Source organism: Emys orbicularis, chromosome 7 (assembly GCF_028017835.1).
Source record: "Emys orbicularis isolate rEmyOrb1 chromosome 7, rEmyOrb1.hap1, whole genome shotgun sequence".
Taxonomy (NCBI): Eukaryota; Metazoa; Chordata; order Testudines; family Emydidae; genus Emys; species Emys orbicularis.
Window position 1 is genome coordinate 85,664,838 of NC_088689.1, and position 17,252 is coordinate 85,682,089.

General features: G+C 50.0%; 1 protein-coding gene across 2 annotated transcripts in view; it reads left to right on the forward strand.

Annotated features, from left to right (window-relative positions):
- Positions 1 to 17,252, forward strand: part of TWF2 (twinfilin actin binding protein 2) — an 89,252-nt gene that overhangs the window by 28,696 nt on the left and 43,304 nt on the right. The window lies entirely within an intron of this gene.

Here is a 17,252-nt window from a genome sequence, read left to right on the forward strand (position 1 = left end):
TTTTCTTCAGTGGTATCTCTATGGGACCCATTGTGAACCACTTGTTTCCACTGGGGAGCAGTCACTTGTGCAGGCAGCAGGTAACCGCTTCGCAGTGGAAGTAAGGGGTTCACAGTCAGTCTGCCCTGATGCAGTGCTGGTATCTGCTTTGCTGTTCTCTGTCAGGTCTCTTGGATGTTGCGGCTGCGTCCTGACAATATGGCTTTGCTGGTGTAGACTGTTGTGTTTTCCTGGGGCTGTTTGCCAACTGCCCTTGAAAGAATCCTACAGGACGGAGACCCCCCCCACTGGGTGATGGGTGCTATAAAAACATCCAAGAGCAGGATAACCGCCCCGATGCTGCAGGAATACTTGTAAATGGCAGTGCTTTGGACCGTTAGTGTAGCCTTTTACAATGAGGCGGTGAGTGGGTATAGGATTGTTCCCAGTCTGGGAGTTTGTTCCTTATTCTGGTGCTTGAGCTTTTCCTCAGCAGTCTCTTTAAAGGCACAGCTACACTAGTCTCTAGAGAGCTTACAGCAGCAGACCTGCATCAATGCAGTGGCGCCGTTGTAAGCTCTCGAATGTAGCCATTCTAAGCCAGTGGGAGAGAGCGCTCCTGTCAGCTTAAGTACTCCAGCCCCCCACCAGGGGCAATAGCTATGTCGACGGGAGGCGCTCTCCTGCCTACATAGCGCTGTCCACACCTGTGCTTACATCGGTGTAACTTATGTCACTTGGGGGTGATTTATTCTCACACACACACACACACACACACACGACATAAGCTGTAGTGTAGACATAGCCTCAGAAGAGCAACATCCCTGAGGGCTTGTTTACACTTAGCTGTGCCGCTGTCGCGCAGACTGAAGACGCTGCCTGTGCTGAAGGGAGAGCTTCCCGAGAGGCGGCAGCTCAGTTGCTGGGAGAAGCCCTCCCAACATAGCGCTATCTGCACTGGAGTTCGGTTGGTATAACTGCCTTGTTCACACCCCTGAGCGGCGTCTTTATACCGACACATATTTGTAGCGTGGACCAGGGCTGAGTCAGCCAAATGGCTGCTTTCTCCTTCCATTATCTGACAGCAGCATTGGATAGGGTGAGCAAAACTCCAGAGCCAGATCCTCCGCTAGTGTAAACGGGCTCAGCTTCACTTAGTCAGTGGAGGATTGCGACTTACAGCTGCTTGGGAGCTGGCCCCAGATGTAGAGAGAGTAAGTGAAGGTGTTCACTCGGACCAGATCCTAGATTGCATTTCTTCCTGTTGCAGTGTGTTTTATGGCTTTCACATCCCCAGTTTCTTGTGCTTTAGGATTTTTTCCAGTTCCTGTTCTTTCTATTTTGGGTTAAAATTGAATGGAGCAAATCAATCTGTGGCATGTTTTGGGCTATCAAAAGGTAACTTTCGGTAGCTCACATTTATCAAATAAATAAATGGAACAAGGCATTGATTTGCCTGCTAACTTATTACAGAACCTTTTTGGTAGGTTTTCCATAGCCCTAACTACAATATGTCCCAGAGCAGGCTGCATTACTGATGAGCTGACCATTGTAAAACCTGCACTGCAGATGTTAATCCGTGCCAGCCCATTAGCTGCTTGCTAGGGCAGAAGGGCTCAGGGCATGTTTCTCTTTGGGGGTGACGGGCAGGCTTGTCTTTGGCTCCATCAGGTGGAGACTTCAGAAATCAGCTGGCGAAAGATGATGTCTGTTTATCCTGTAATAGAATACAGCAGCATGCATTGTATCTGTGTTCTCTTCTGGCCAGTGCTTTGTATGCTTGATCCCTCAGCATCGCAAGGGTGTGTTCTCTGCAGTACTGCCAGAGCATGTGGAAATTCATGAAATCTGCACTGTAGCTCTCAATGAATTTGTGGGGGGTAAATGTTAGAGATGGATTCTGTGCCCCACCTCAGCCCCTACATACTTCTCGATCTGCATAGAGGGGCTGAAAAGGAGCTGCGACTGGCTCCTGTGGTGTGCACACTGCAGAGGGCCACTAAAAACAGCCCTATGCTGTCCTCTGTGCAGACCCTAGCATAAGGGGATGTGCAGGGGGCAGGAGAGAGCCTGCACATAGCTCTTGGTGCTATATGAGTTGTGCTGCGTAAGTTAGAGCAGCTAGGGTGTACTCAGACTCGCACAAGGGGCTACTTCCTCCCCCACATCAGAACCTAAGACCCGTAAAGCCACCTCTGCACCCCCACCCATGTGCCGAGGCCTTTGCTGGGGTACCAGGCGGAGGTGCTGCACAGAGTTGGACCCGGAGTGCATAATAGGAAACTGACTAGTTATTGCTACCCATGGAGCAGGAGGCGTAATGAATTTACGACCAATCAGTTCTGTTTTGCTTTCTCTTGCATAGATTATCATACCCAGATATACCAGGATGTTCCATCATCCCCTTCAACCTCTCCTATGTGAGTCAGTATCTCTCTCTGCTCGGTGTTAGTTTTGTATCCTTTCCATGCTGGCTGAGGAGCTAGTGCAAGTCATGCTGGTAAGGTTGAGCAGATTCTGCTTGCTTCCGTGTGCCCTGGCGTGTTGCAATACCCAGGGATTTTCCAGGTAGAGGCTGGACGTTAGGAATCACAGGAAGGACGGTCTTGTGATGAAACCATGGGTTGGAAGTCAGGTGTTCCAAGTTCTGTTCCCAGCTCTGTCACTGACTCACTGTGACCTTGAGCAGAGTCACTTGGGGCCTGATTTTCAGCCGTTCTGATCGCCGACCCCTTCAGAGTAATTAGTGGGAGCTGAGAGTTCCCAGCATCTTTGAAAATAAAGCTCTTAATCTCTCTGCGCTGCAATTTCCTCCTCTGTAACAAGGGATAATCCTTGCCTGGCTCACGGGGCTCTTGGTAAGATCAATTCAGTAAGGTTTATACATAAGCAGGGTGCCCACTATTTCCCCTCAGTGCAGCTGATTCAGTGTTGGATTATTTGCAACTGGTGATCTCAGTGAGGATACATTCGTCACCACTCATGAGAGCCGTACTCATGTCATCGCTGCAGAGACTGAATGGGATATCTTCATCTGCATGACGTGTTGCTGTAGAACTTGAGGACCCCCTGGGGAACTGCATGGGAGGATTTAACTATGAGCTCCCCTTATCTGCGGGGCAGGAGTTCTGGTTTTCCTATATGAATCTTCAATGATGATTTTTGTGGGGGACTGTGTATAGCCCAAGCTCCTGACAGTGGAGCGGGGAATAGGTGTAGACCATGGGACTTAGCATCTGATCAACAGAGATTGTGTAGAATTGCTAGCAGCTAACCTGGAATTATCATCAGTCCTTAAATTGTGTGTGGCTCTTGTAGTACAGCGGAGAAAATTGGCAAATGGCTTTTTACCCATCAGAAATGCTTGACCGTGTCTTAGCAGGATGGTCACAGGAAATGCAGAGACCTAGTTCACCAGTTTACTAGGAGTTGTTGGGCTAGAAGGTGAGTTGAGGGATAATAGCAGTTGGCTCTAGTGATGAATTTCACTGGATCAAAGCACAAAGCGGCAAGACCCACTGATGAAGGTATGATTGCTGCCAGTTGAATCCTTCTAGTGAGCCAGTGCTCTGATACTGGGTTTGACTCTTGGGCTGAGGATAGCCTCTTCAATTCTCTTAAGGAGTCAGAAAGGGGGAGCTTCTGCAATGAGGAAGGATGAGCTAGTGGTTGAGATGCTGGCCTGGGTCATGGGAGACCCAGATTGAATTGCTCTCTGCCACTGGCTCCGTTTGACCTTATGGCAAATCATTTCCTCTGTCTGCCCATGTGGGGAACTGGGGCATAATGGGGCTAGCAGCACTGCGCTGCCTCACAGGGGACTCTTGAGGATAAAAAATTACTGGAGGCCTAGGATAAATAGGGTGGTGTTCGATCTAGATTTTCCTTTTTTGAAAGTGATAGCTACGAGATAACCGGAGGCCATATTCCAGTATTCTGCTTTCCCGTTCTGCATACGTAGGGAGAGCAGAACAGGAGGATCGAGATCTACTGTGTGGATCTGAGAGGAGAGTTGGGGCCCAAAATGGGAGTTGGCATAGGGGAATGGGGAAGGGAGGAGGCTGAGGATGGGGCGTTCCATCTTTGGTTGCAATACCATTCCAAGTGTGTCTGCATCAGGAATGGCATCTGAGTTACCAGATTAGGGAGAAGGGAGCGTATTAGAAAACCAACCCATTGCTGTCCTGAGCACATCCAGTGCAGTGACGCTTATTTAAAAATATTTATGCTCCGTTCATATTTGGTTAGAAAGCTCGGCAAATGAGTAATGAAAGCAGGCACGTTCAGCTATTCTGTCATAGGCTGGCATTGCTAAAATGGCCTGAAATTTAATGGACATGTTAGCAGAGAAATGGATTGATATGGTGCCAGGCTGACCCTGAGGCTGGGCAGCTGTCAGTGCTATTCCCCAGCGAGATGCTTTGTGTTGCGAAGTTAGAACTTTCCACTCGTCGTCTCTTTGAACTTGGGGTTGGCTATCATATCACGTTTGCTATTCTATGGGTTAGATTAGTAATTCTCAACCTATTTACTATTGTGGGCCGCATATGCAGCTCTCTCTGTTATGTGGGCCGCATCCACACAATATATATGCTACCTGTATGGCCCTGAGGATGTCCCATGGGCCACAGCTGTGTGCTGATTAGGCCTCAACCGGCCTGTGGATTGAGAACCACTGGGCTAGATGGAAGATGCTGAGACACTTTCTGGTTTTATGAAAGTTAATTTTATTGCAAAGCATTTTTGTGTCATGCACTGCGGGTTCTGCTTGGATTGCTTCTAGGTGTTAGGCAGAGTGTGGATTTCTACCAAAGTCTTACCCTGACACCCGCTGTCCTGTTCAGGGTATAATAATACTTGGTGTTTACCTGGCACTTCTCACCTTCAAGGAGTGTCCAGCACCCTATGCAGTAGGTAGGTTTAAATTAGCCACTCACCACAGTAGCTCTGAGCACAGCAGTATTGGGTAACACTAGTAATGCCCCAAAGAGTCTCCACTCCCTGCCTCTCGGACAATTCTCTGCTTTTTCGGAAATGGGGAGTCTGAGGCAGAGAGATTATGATTTGCCCAACGTCTGTGTCAGATCCAGGATTACAGTTTGGGAGTCCCTGCGTCCTGGGCCTTTGCTTGGAACACCAGGCAGGATGGCTCCAGAGGGTGTCATGAGACTAATGACTTCTCTTTATAGTGTTCTCCTGCCACTATTCTGAGGTCTGTCTGTCCTCCTGCAGACATCACTGCAGAACAGCCACCCAGCTCGGTAAGCAGGAGACCGAAGCTGTGGACCGTCTGCCTTTTAAGGTAATTAAAAGTGAAGCAGCCTGCTAATGGCTATTCTGTGAGCAAACCTAAAAGGGGTCAGGAAGCAAAGCACTCTCCCAAATGTAAATAGCATGCTGTGTAATGGATTAGGCTTTCCGAAAAATGCTTAGCCTGTGCAAACCTCTCCCCAGTTGAGTCATGCAGTAGTTGGGGGTGGTTGGGGAGGCATCTTTATTTATTATTTCTCACATCTCCACAGACCCTGGGCTTTAAGCCTGGCACGGTTCAATTCCATCCCAGCTGCCTCTCCTGTTCTTGTTCCATCTGCCTTCTAGCTCCATTGCAGTGCTTCTTGATCAAAGTTTTATCATTCCCCAGAGCCCGATCTGTTGGAAGTTGAAATCTTTCTGAATGTTGCACTGCTCCATTTGAACAGTCACTTGTGATGTATTTTAAGAGCTGTCACTGCAGAACTGGTTGGCCAAAATAACAGAATCCTTGTCACTAGAGACCAGCCGTAGCAAAATGACAAGCCCAAGGAAGCAGGACTAGGGAAGGAAATCCGGGGATAAGCTTGTGTGTGAAGCAGTGGGGAGCATGTGAAGTTGAGAAGTGAGGGTTAGGGGGAGGGAAGCAAGTGGTGGTGAAGGCAGTGGGCAAAGGGAGAACCCTCCTCTCCCCCCAGGGCAAACGCTGGCATGTTTTTTAAGGAAGCAAAGTTTCTCTTTTACTTGTGTCTCTAGAAGCACCACTTGGTATAGTCATGACTGTTAGTGGTCATTGAACATAGAACTCCAGCGCCAGGGCCGGCTTTAGGCCAATTCAACCAATTCCCCAGAATCGGGCCCCACGCCCAAGCCCCAGTACGGCGTACCGGCGTGGCCCGGCTTCCCCAGGGGGCTATTTAAAGGGCCGGGGCTCCAGCTGCCTCTGCTGCACCCCCTGCCCGCACCAGCCCCGCACCCCCTGCCCTGCCCGCAGCCAGCCCCTGCCCGCAGCCAGCCCCTGCCCGCAGCCAGCCCCTGCCCGCAGCCAGCCCCTGCTGCACCCCCTGCCCTGCCCGCAGCCAGCCCCGCACCCCCTGCCCACAGCCAGCCCCTGCCGCACCCCCTGCCCACAGCCAACCCTTGCTGCATCCTCTGCCCTGTCTCCAGCCCACCCCTGCCGCACCCCCCTGCGGCCCTGCCTGAAGCCAGCCAGCCAGTCCCCCCCCCCCCCACCCCGCCCACACCAGCCCTGCACCCCCTGCCCTGCCTGCAGCCAGCCCCGCACCCCCTGCCCAGTCCTGCACCCCCTGCCCTGCCTGCAGCCAGCCAGTCACACCCCCTGCCCAGACTCCAGCCAACCCCTGCCGCATCCCCCCGCCTGAAGCCAGCCAGTCCCGCACTCCTCTGTCTCCAGCCCTGCCAACCCTTGCCACACACCCCTGCGACCCTGCCTGAAGCCAGCCAGCCTGCCCCACACACCTCTGTCTCCAGCCAGCCCCGCACCCCTTGCCCTGCCTGCAGCCAGCCCCTACCTCCAGTCAGCCCCTGCCCTGCCTCCAGCCAGCCCCATGTCCACTGGTGCCCTGCAGTTCCCAGGGCAGTAACCCTGCACACCTGCTTCAATGAGGGGGGGTAGGGAGCAGCTGGGACCCACACATGTGCACACCAGCTAGGGTGACCAGACAGCAAGTGTGAAAAATCGGGACGGGGGTGGGGAGGGTAATAGGATCCTATATAAGAAAAAGACCCAAAAATCGGGACTGTCCCTATAAAATCGGGACATCTGGTCACCCTAGCACACCCCCAGGGAGTGGTGGGGACCCACACATGTGAAACGGAGCTCATTAATAACCGATCAACAGCATATATGATGCAATGTACATAATATATAATTGTATTATTTATATAGTTATGGAAAGTAAATAATACATGGAAGAAATGAAAGGCTTTTTTTTACATGTTTTTTTTTGTTAGTCATCCCTGCCGGGGCCCCGCCAAAAATGTTCGAATTGGGCCCTGCACTTCCTAAAGCCAGCCCTGTCCAGCGCATGCTAAGAGTAGGAAACCTAGGAGGAAGCCAGCACAATAGAGACACTCCCGCTAGGTTTGAAATGACTGGGGGTCAGTCTCCTGTTTCTTTTTAGAATAGATACATCGACTGCAAAACCCACTTAGCTTTGAGATCAGACAAGCCTGTGACACTGACAGAAATTCAAGCTAACTTTCAGTGCCTGCTCATGGAGGTTCCTTGCTTCCTTGCCCATCCATGCTGGGCCTGGCAGAATGTTGTCCAGGGAGAAAAGAAGCAGATCTTCCAGCCTACTTGAGATCTGGACCTGGAGGTTCTGGACAAAAATGCTAAGGGATCCGGGTTTGTTTCAAGCTCTGTGTTTGAAGCTGATTCTTAAGGAACTCTGAGTAGATCAGCATCGCCACAGAATGAACTGGAACGTGCGTGAGATTACAGGAGACCCAGCAAATGAGGCAAGGCAACTGTCAGCCATCCATGAATCCCAGCTGGAGGAATCCATTGTGCCCTATTACTTTAGTCTTTGTGGGAGCACATTTCCCCCTCCCTCCCCCCCGGTTTTATTTTTAAATACTTTGTCTATCCCTTTACCTGCCTGCCAGCCAGCATGTCACTGCTATCCCTGCTGAATTCTGTGCCTATCCTCCCAAGGGTTAAAATGCTTAGCATCAGTTTCCCCCCAGTCCAAGATGCAAGTAATTCTGGCAAGAGGATGCATAATGAGGCCTTAACTCTGAACTTATGCGGAGAGAGTCAGAGGTATTGCCTAAAGCTAAGGGTATGTCTACACTACAGGATTAATTCGAATTTATATAATTCGAATTTAGGAAACCGATTTTGTAAATTCGAATGTATTCGGCCACACTAGGCACCATTAATTCGGTGGTGTGCGTCCAAGCTACCATAGTAGCATCGATTTCCAGAGCGTTGCATTGTGGGTAGCTTTTACATAGCTATCCCATAGTTCCCGCAGTCTCCACCCCCCTTGGAATTCTGGGTTGAGACCCCAGTGCATGATGGGGCAAAAAACATTGTCGCAGGTAGTTCTGGGTACAGCCTCCCCCTCCCTCCCTGAAAGCAACGGCAGACAACCATTTCGCGCCTTTTTTCCTGAGTGAACTCTGCAGACTCCATTCTGCATCAAGCATGGATCCCGTTGTGCTCCAGAACGCAGTCTTGAACATTATAAACACCTCGCGCTTTCTCGTGGAGTTTATGCTTACACAGGACCAGAAAAAAGAGGCGAGGAGGAGGAGAAGGCGGCGATTGCAGCGCAGCGACCAGCGTGATGAGGACATGGACACGGACACAGAATTCTCTGAGACCGCGGGCCCCGGTGCTTTGGAGATTATGATGTTAATGGGCCAGGTTATAGGCTTTGAACGCCGATTCTGGGCCCGGGAAACAAGCACAGACTGGTGGGACCGCATAGTGTTGCAGGTGTGGGACGATTCCCAGTGGCTGAGAAACTTTCGCATGCGTAAGGGCACTTTCATGGAACTTTGTGACTTGCTTTCCCCTGCCCTGAAGCGCCAGAATACCAAGATGAGAGCAGCCCTCACAGTTGAGAAGCGAGTGGCGATAGCCCTGTGGAAGCTTGCAACGCCAGACAGCTACCGGTCAGTCGGGAATCAATTTGGAGTGGGCAAATCTACTGTGGGGGCTGCTGTGATGCAAGTAGCCAAAGCAATCACGGAGGTGCTGCTACGAAAGGTAGTGACTCTGGGAAATGTGCAGGTCATAGTGGATGGCTTTGCTGCAATGGGATTCCCTAACTGTGGTGGGGCAATAGATGGAACCCATATTCCTATCTTGGCACCGGAGCACCAGGGTACCCAGTACATAAACCGCAAGGGGTACTTCTCAATGGTGCTGCAAGCACTTGTGGATCACAAGGGACGTTTCACCAACATCCATGTGGGCTGGCCGGGAAGGGTTCATGACGCTCGCGTCTTCAGGAACACCAATCTGTTTAAACGGCTGCAGCAAGGGACTTACTTTCCGGACCAGAAAATAACCGTGGGGGATGTTGAAATGCCAATTGTTATTCTTGGGGACCCAGCCTACCCCTTAATGCCATGGCTCATGAAGCCATACACAGGCAGCCTGGACAGGAGTCAGGAGTTGTTCAACTACAGGCTGAGCAAGTGCAGAATGGTGGTAGAATGTGCATTTGGCCGTTTAAAAGGTCGCTGGCGATCCTTATTGACTCGCTCAGACCTCAGCCAAACCAATATCCCCATTGTTATTACTGCTTGCTGTGTGCTTCACAATCTCTGTGAGAGCAAGGGGGAGACCTTTATGGCAGGGTGGGAGGCTGAGGCAAATCGCCTGGCTGCTGATTACTCGCAGCCAGACACCAGGGCGATTAGAAGAGCACACGATGAAGCGCTGCGCATTAGGGAAGCTTTGAAAACCAGTTTCATGACTGGCCAGGCTACAGTGTGAAATTTATGTTTGTTTATCCTTCCTGAAAACCCGCCCCCTTTATTGACTCATTCTCTGTAAGGAACCCACCCTCCCCCTTCCCCCAGCTTGCTTTCAAAGGAAATAAAGTCACCATTGTTTAAAAATCATTTATTCTTTATGAATTGATTATAAAAAGAGGGAGAGAACCTGAGTGGGGTTTGGGAGGAGGATCAGCGGGAAGGAAAAGCCCAGTAAAAAAAGGTTAAGAAAATGGCAGCCTTTTGCTTGGGCTGTCCACTGGGGTGGAATGGGAGGGTGTACGGAGCCTCCCCCCCCGTGTTCTTACACATCTGGGTGTGTAGGCTATGGAAAATGGTGAGGAGGTAGGGGGGTTATACAGGGGCTGTAGCGGCACAGAACCTGAGTGGGGTTTGGGAGGAGGATCTGCGGGAAGGAAAAGCCCAGTAAAAAAAGGTTAAAAAAATGGCAGCCTTTTGCTTGGGCTGTCCACTGGGGTGGAATGGGAGGGTGTACGGAGCCTCCCCCCCCGTGTTCTTACACGTCTGGGTGTGGAGGCTATGGAACATGGTGAGGAGGTAGGGGGGTTATACAGGGGCTGTAGCGGCACTCGGTTCTCCAGCAGCCGTTCCTGAAGCTCCACCAGACGCCGGAGCATGTCTGTTTGCTCACGCAGCAGCCCCAGCGTTGCTTCCCGACTCCTCTGATCTTCCTGCCGCCACCTCTCATCTCGAGCGTCTCTCCTCTCCTCACGTTGGTCCCTCATGTCCTCACGTTGGTCCCTCATGTCCTCACGTTGGTCCCTCATGTCCTCACGTTGGTCCCTCCTGTCCTCACGGTCACTGGCTTCTTTCCTATACTTGCAAACCGTCTCCTTCCACTCATTCAGATGAGCTCTTTCATTCCTGGTGGATTGCATGATTTCGGAAAACATCTCTTCTCTCGTTTTTTTTTTACGACGCCTTATCTGGGATAGCCTTCGGGAAGGAGGAGGGAGGCTTGAAACATTTGCACCTGCTGGAGGGAGTGAAAAAAGGAGAGAATTTTTTTAAAAGATACATTTTTCAGAACAATGCTTATACTCTTTCACGGTGTATACTATTCACATTACATAGCACATGTGATTTCTGTGCAAGGTCGCATTTTGCCTCTTAATATTGAGTGCCTGTGGCTTTGCTGCTAGAGATCACAGACGCAGGTCGGGGCAACAGAATTCACCTTGCATGCTGCCATGGTAAGCCACTGTCTTTAGGCTTCTGCGCCCTGCTTTCCCACATACCAAGCAAAGCCCGTTGTGCTGCAGTTTTCCTGTTAGCTTGTTTTCTGCTGCTGAAGGTTAACACCCCCCCCCCCCCCCATCCAATTCTCTGGGATGAGTGCTTTATCCCTCCCCCCACCGCGTGGCTGGTATCAGGGAAGATCCCTGCAGGAACCAAACTAACACCCCCCCCCCCCCGCCATGAATTCTCTGGGATGAGTGCTTTATCCCTCCCCCCACCGCGTGGCTGGTATCAGGGAAGATCCCTGCAGGAACCAAACTAACACCCCCCCCCCCCCACCCGCCATGAATTCTCTGGGATGAGTGCTTTATCCCTCCCCCCACCGCGTGGCTGGTATCAGGGAAGATCCCTGCAGGAACCAAACTAACACCCCCCCCCCACCCGCCATGAATTCTCTGGGATGAGTGCTTTATCCCTCCCCCCACCGCCTGGCTGGTATCAGGGAAGATCCCTGCAGGAACCAAACTAACACCCCCCCCCCCCCACCCGCCATGAATTCTCTGGGATGAGTGCTTTATCCCTCCCCCCACCGCCTGGCTGGTATCAGGGAAGATCCCTGCTAGCAAAACGCGAAAAGCTCTGGGCCAATCCTCCCCCCCCCCCCCTTGCACTTGGCTAAATGCAGGGAAGGATTTCTTTTCAGCCACAGGCAAACAGCCCAGTAGGAACGGCCACCTCAGTCCCCTTAATTAAATTCCCTTATTTCAACCAGGTTACCCTAAGCGATATCACTCTCCTGAGGATTACACAGCAAGATAAAGAACGGATGTTGCTTGAATGCCAGCAAACACCGGGACCATATGCTGCCAGGCTCTGTCAGGCAATGATACCAGATTACTTGCTACTAGCATGGCGTGGTCAAGTGTCCTACCATGGAGGACGGAATAAGGCTGCACTGCCCAGAAACCTTGTGGCAAGGCTTTTGGAGTACCTCCAGGAGAGCTTCATGGAGATGTCCCTGGAGGATTTCCGCTCCATCCCCAGACATGTTAACAGACTTTTCCAGTAGCTGTACTGGCTGCGAATGCATCCCAAGTGCTCAGGGCAAATTAATCATTAAAAATGCTTGCTTTTAAACCATGTTTTATATTTTAAAAGGTAAACTCACCTGAGGTCCCTTCCATGGGGTCATGGTCTTGGGTGCTGGCTTGGGAGGCTTGGGAGGGTACTTCAGTCAGGGTGAGAAACAGTTCCTGGCTGTTGGGGAGAACGGAGAGCTGGGTGCTCTCTGCCAGCTCGTCGTCCTCCTCCTCCTCTTCCCCTTCCGCGGAATCATCAGGTGTCCCTGATGAGATTATCCCCAGCTCGGAATCCACAGTCAGAGGTGGGGTAGTGGTGGCGGCCCCCCCTAGAAATGCATTTAGCTCAGCGTAGAAGCGGCATGTCCGCGGCTCTGACCCGGAGCGACCGTTTGCCTCCTTTGCTTTTTGATAGGCTTGTCTGAGCTCCTTGACTTTCACGCGGCACTGATCTGTGTCCCTATTGTGGCCTCTCTCCATCATGCCCTTGGAAATTTTTTCATAAGTTTTGGCATTTCGTCTTTTCGAACGCAGTTCAGCTAGCACTGAATCCTCTCCCCATATAGAGATCAAATCCAGTACCTCCTGTACGGTCCATGCTGGTGCTCTTTTTCGATTATCAGCCTGCATGGTTACCTGTGCTGATGAGCTCTCTGTGGTCACCTGTGCTCTCCACGCTGTGCAAACAGGAAATGAAATTCAAATGTTCCCGGGGCTTTTCCTGTCCACCTGGCCAGTGCATGCGAGTTCAGATTGCTGGCCAGAGCGGTCACAATGGTGCACTGTGGGATAGCTCCTGGAGGCCAATAACATCGAATTGCGGCCACACTAACGCTAATTCGAATTGACAAATTCGATTTTGGCGCTACTCCGCTCGTCGGGGTGGAGTACAGAAATCGAATTAAAGGGCCCTTTAATTCGAATTAAATGGCTTCGTTGTGTGGACGGTTCCAGAGTTAATTCGAATTAAAGCCACTAAATCCGAATTAAAGGTGTAGTGTAGACCAGGCCTAAGTGGTTTGTTTCTCTCCATCCACAGCTACTGCAGTGCAGCTCTCTTGGCTGCAGACAGACTAGCTTGTGCTTGGTGACTTAGCCTGCGGCCTGTGTGCATATATGGGTTTAGGGGAAGGAGTGATCAGCATTTAAGCAGCCAGACTCTGTTCCTGGCCCCAGGAACAATGTGTGAGAGGAATGTGCTGTGCTGGAGTGGTGTGAGTCAGCGCCCAGTGATAGGGGACAGAGCCACTGCTGCTCAGCTGTGTGTGCCTCTTGTAAAATGTTAACAAATGGCTGCTTAGGTTAGGACACCTGCAGAGATCTCTGCTCTGCCAGGGGACATTGGTTGTTTTGGTTGTTTCTCATGGTAATTGAGTGATGGGTTAATTTTCTATCTCTAATTCCTCTTGCTTCATGGAACCTGCTCGCCAGCGTCCAATGCAGGATTGCTCTCTAAGGCAGATCATCTTGCTTATCCAGTCCAGTTTTAAATGTTACAAACCACATAAAGAGACATCTGCCTGGTTTTCCCTGCAGGGCCCCAGATTTTCATTTCAACGTTCGAAATGTTTGTGTGAGTCACATGGCTCCAGTGATAGAAAGTGGGAGTATATCCACTTGGGGGTGTGTGTTTAAAACTCAGTTCCTCAGTGGAAACAGGCTGATGTGTGCTGCTGGGGAAGCCTGGGGGGCCACCCTTTGTGTAGACGAGAAATGGGAAGTTCATGATAAATGTGGGCTTACCATTAGGTAGAGCTTTTTAACTGCTTTGATCCAAATGGCCTTCTTGTGGTAGTAATAGGTGCTCTGTGTTCCCTGGGAGCAAACAATGCTGTGGAGCATCACAGCGAATGCACTGAATGTTTGGAAGTGAAAAGGCAAAAGGAATGGTGAATGTACACATGACCAAAACCGTTCTTCTGCTTAGTCTTCAGCTGCACAGTTACTCTTCCATTCACAGCACGCAGTTACTGGACAGAAAACCCCTCTGCTCTCTGAACTAGGCATGTCTTGCTTGAGGCAGAAGCCGGCATTAATGGCACTGGGGGAAGAGTGAGTGTATTTCGGCTTTTTGACCCTAACAAATGTGCCGACAAGTGTCCTGGCTTTATTTTTTAATGCCATCGGGCTTTCACTGCTTCCCTGGGGTTTGCTGTCAACTCACGGGTTGCTCCTGTTGTCTGAGAAGTTTTTCCTGACCTTCACTTGCTCCACTGCCCCAGTCCCGTTTGGTTTCTTCCCTCCCATCTATAACCTGTTGTTTACGGAGGTGGGAACAGGGTATTCCACTGTGTGGATTGCCACGGGCACGCAGGGGCGAAAGAAAATGCAGGCCTGTTATTTACCAGGCTGCACGTGGCAATAGACTATATTGGTAAGGGATGCAAGGAGAGTCACGATGCAAACTGCACACACAACTAAAATTAATCAATTTAAAGTTTTATTGGGGATAATTACAAGGGGTAAGGGAGCAGCGTTTGATTAGCTAATAGAGTTAATGAAACTTAAAACACACAATGACTAAAATATCTACTAACAATATTTATAAACAAAGATGCAGCAATTAGTAATAACTGATACTTACAAATACAAACCAACGCATAACGACCGGCAAAGGTAGAAACTCTGTTTGAAACACGTGAGCTGAGAGAGAGGCTTCGAGGTGATCAGGCTCGGTTACGGGTGTACACAGGATACACAGGATTCGTTTTTCTTTCTCCTCTCCCTGCCTGCACATGGCAGGCAGCCCATAAAGTACCAACTATGACATCATAGAAGTGTCATAGGGGACGGGGCCCAAAACCTGTTTGTGTTCGTTTCTGATTGGCACAAGCAAAGTTTACACCAAGTAGGGGAGCAGGTGCCTCAAAGTCTGGCTTCGCCCCCAAAAGGTGAGGAAATGCATATTGCTTTAGAATGCGTGCAACACTGAATGACAAAAGAAGAGGCCAGGGCAATACCGGTATGGGCAAGTTTTACAGGATGCAGACAGGAACTCATCTCAACACACTGCTGTTTGGTATTTGTTAATAGTAGGGTTGCCAACCCTCCGGGATTGGCCTGGAGTCTCCCAGAATCTGCATGGCTTTCCTGGTGACTATTGAAAGCAATCCGGGAGATTTTAATAGGATATTTTAAGAAAATGACATTGTCATGTTGGGGGGAATATCGCGGAATAGCTTTAGTCAGAGTTGGCAACCCTAGTTAATACCCACCTATTGGTTTCCATTTCTCCAGGCAAGGCTCTAGTAGTGAACATTGTACTGAGGGGATGAGATTCAAATCCTCTCTGTAAGAATCAGCGCAATTAATTGCCTGCCTTTGCCAAGCCATAGACCCAGGGTGGAGTCACGCAGCCTTTAGCTCAATAGCAGATCTTTTCTGCAGTTAGGGATTGGAAGGAAGGAGATGGGAGCTGCCAGTCTGGGAGGTAGAAGGAGCTATTTAAGTCTGAGGCGCAGTGAATCACAAAATCATGCAGTGTCCCAGCCCTAAGAGTCTGCTCTCATTTTTTTGATCTAGTTTTGTGCCTCACTCTTTAGATTGGAGCGATCTTAAGAGAAGAGGGAAGCTTTTAAAGCTGAGAAAGGAACAAGGCAAATCATCACATTAGTTACGGTAGCAATTGAAGGAAGCATGGTAAATAGTGAAAGATAAGTGATGCATCTGACTGCAGCAGTGGTAGAGACTCCAGCAGCAGCAGCAAAGGCAAACTGGCACAGCAGGGACTGAAATTAGCATGAGCATCATTAAAACATCAAAGCAGAGAGAGAGCTCAGAGGAAACTGAGGTTTCTGCCAACAGTCACACCTATGGATTAATCTTATCAACTGTGCAGATACTCCTCAAATGCATCTCTCTGGCTGCTTGCATGCTAAGCGACTCGATTTACATATCTATTTGTGACAATTGTGCAATGCACATTGGGTGGATGGTTGCATGTGCAGAGTTTAGAAAATCACACCTACTGTCGGTTAATTTTGCAGAGAAATTAAAATGCTGCCCTAGCAGGCGATTTATTGTAGGCCATTTCAGGTTGATGAGTTAATCTCTCCTTTTCCTCCTAAAATACTTCACCAGAGCAACACCTGCAGAATAAACAGTTTAATAGTAATGGCAGTAGCTACTTGCTGACCAGTGACATAAGGATTGATACTTTTTTTTTTTTAGTACATTTCAGATCGTGTGCATCTCAGGCCTATATGCTGTGCTAGTTTGAAGCTAAAATACACCAAAGAAAATCATTTATTGGTTTGCCAGTTTTTCTTGTCTGTCTGTTTCGACAGCTTGTTTAAATGCTCGCTGGCAATTCCTAAAGGTGAGACAAGGATCAGGGACAGCGTGACTTCTGGATAGTTGGAAGTCGGTGCCATCTTGTTTGCCCCCAAAACTCATCCAGTAGAAACAAGGATTAATAGAAACAGAGAGTGAGATTTTTAGGAAACGCTCAGCATCCACGTAGCTCTGCTGCTCTAGAAGTCGGTGGGAGTTTTACCATTGACTTCAATGGGAGCAGAGTTAGACCAATGCTGAGCACTTTAGGGAATTGCACCTGAAATGACTTCTCTTATTGACACCTGCAATTGTGTATTGGTGAGATCAGGACGCCTAAGGAAATTGACTTGTAATGCACTGTTCTCCCTGACCAGATTTCCTGTGGTTTAGTTTCCCTTCAAGCCTGAAAACGCCCATGTTTGTTTGACTGGTGCCTTGGAGGGTGTGGGAGCCCTGGGAATGGCTCCCTGTCAGCAGCTTCTTTAGGATTATGTGTCTGCTGCCTAAACACTTGGAGCTTCAGGCTAGTCTACACTACATCTGTAACCAAACCAGGGGACTCAATTCCAACGCTGTTGTCCCCTGCCCGGTTACGAAATGGTGCAAGTGGCAGTGTAGATAGGACTGAGGTGTCCCTGGAATCAGACAGAAGTCCATCATTAAGTCCTAGCCACTCTACAACTTCTAATTGTGTTCCTGCCTGTTTGCACTAACAGGGCCTCACTCGACTGATGGAGCTACCTGTCCGGAGAGCTGGTCTGCAAATTAAAGGGAAAAATTGCCCCATGCAACCCATTTTTCTGGCGAGAGAAAGGCAGACAAGGGATCACATCTACATACTCAGCCCCCACCACAGCCCTCCGAATCCTGTGCTGCCCGGTGGGTGTCTGTCCCTTCACCTCTGCGCGTCTGGAGTTTGGAGGTGCCCCCTGTAACCCAAACGGCAGGTGCCTCCTGTCTGCTGTTACCATCCTGTAGGTAAGGGCAGGAGGT